At 44.4% G+C, this 1474-nt stretch overlaps 1 protein-coding gene across 1 annotated transcript in view; it reads left to right on the forward strand.

Annotated features, from left to right (window-relative positions):
* The window catches only part of COMMD1 (copper metabolism domain containing 1), a gene marked incomplete at its 5' end in the record, with an annotated part of 139881 nt that overhangs the window by 10847 nt on the left and 127560 nt on the right, over positions 1–1474 (forward strand). The gene's annotated exons all lie outside the window — the stretch shown is intronic.

Here is a 1474-nt window from a genome sequence, read left to right on the forward strand (position 1 = left end):
CCCGCCACTTTAGGTGTATGTGGCTGGCGCCTTAGCCACTTGAGCCACAGGGGCCGAGCCTAATTACTTTAATAGTAAGTATAGATGGCTCAGCGGCTAGCACGCCAGCCATGTACACCAGAGCTGGTGGGTTCAAATCCGGCCTGGGCCTGCCAAACAACTATGACAACTACAACCAAAAAATAGCTGGGGGTTGTGGTAGGTGCCTGTACAGCCTCTTGGGAGGCTGAGGCAAGAGAATAACTTTAGTCCTAAAGTTTGACGTTGCTGTGAGCTGTGACACCACAGTATTCTACCCAGGGCAACAGCTTGAGTTTGTGTCTCAAAATAAATAAGTAAACAAAAGTGACTATAGAAATTCTGGTGTAGTTTATGTTATGTGTACTTTGTATATAAGATTAACATTTATTTATTTATTTTGAGACAGTCTCACTTTGTCACCCTCTGTAGAGTGCTGTGGCTCACAGCAACCTCTAACTCCTGGGCTTAAGCTATTCTCTTGCCTCAACCTCCCAAGTAGCTGGGACTACAGGTGCCTGCCACAATTCCGGGCTATTTTTAGAGATGAGATCTCACTCTGGCTCAGGCTGGTCTCCAACTTGTGAGCTCAGGCACTTGGCTTTCTAAGTGCTGGGATTATAGGTGTGAGCCACTGCACCCTGCCCCTAAGATTACCTTTTAATGTCTTTATACTCCAGCATGAGATTAACTCTGAAAGATATTATTTTGGACATTATTCTCTGTCATGAGATATGATAGTGGTACAGCTCTCTTTCCAAATTTTGTGTAGAACTATTTCTAAAAAAGAAGCTACATTTATGAATCCTTAGATTTTCATTATGTATATCCTGATCATATGTTACTTTCTTAAGAAACAATTAAATTATTACTTCTTTTTTTTTTTTTGAGATAGAGTCTCACTCTTGCCCTGGCTAGAGTGTCTTGGATCATAGCTCACAGCAACCTCAAACTCCTGGGCTTGAGCAATCCTCTTGCCTCAGCCTCTCAAGTAGCTGGGACCACAGGTGTGTGCCACTGTGGCTGGCTAGTTTTTTAGTAGAGATGGGTTCTTGTTCTTCCTCAGGCTGGTCTTAAACTCGTGAGCTCAAGTAATCCACCTGCCTTGGCCTCCCAGATTACTAGGATTACAGGTGTGAGCTGCAGTGCCCATCTATTAGGTTTTTTTGACACAGAATCTTACTCTATTGCCTAGGTTAGCTTGCTGTAGTGTCAGTCTAGCTCACAGCAACTTCAAACCCAGGATTCAAGTGATCCTCCTGCCTCAGCCTCCTGGGACTTCAGGTGCCCTGCCATGACACCTGGCTAAGTTTTCTATATTTTATTTTTTTTGAGACAGAGTTTCACTCTGTCACCCTTGGTTGAGTGCCATGGCATCATCAGAGCTCATAGTAACCTCAAACTCCTGGGTTCAAGGATTCTCCTGGGCAGTGCCTGTGGCTCAAAGAAGTAGGGC

The sequence above is a fragment of the Otolemur garnettii genome, unplaced genomic scaffold (genome assembly GCF_000181295.1).
Source record: "Otolemur garnettii isolate 467f Iridium unplaced genomic scaffold, OtoGar3 scaffold00024, whole genome shotgun sequence".
Classification (NCBI taxonomy): domain Eukaryota; kingdom Metazoa; phylum Chordata; class Mammalia; order Primates; family Galagidae; genus Otolemur; species Otolemur garnettii.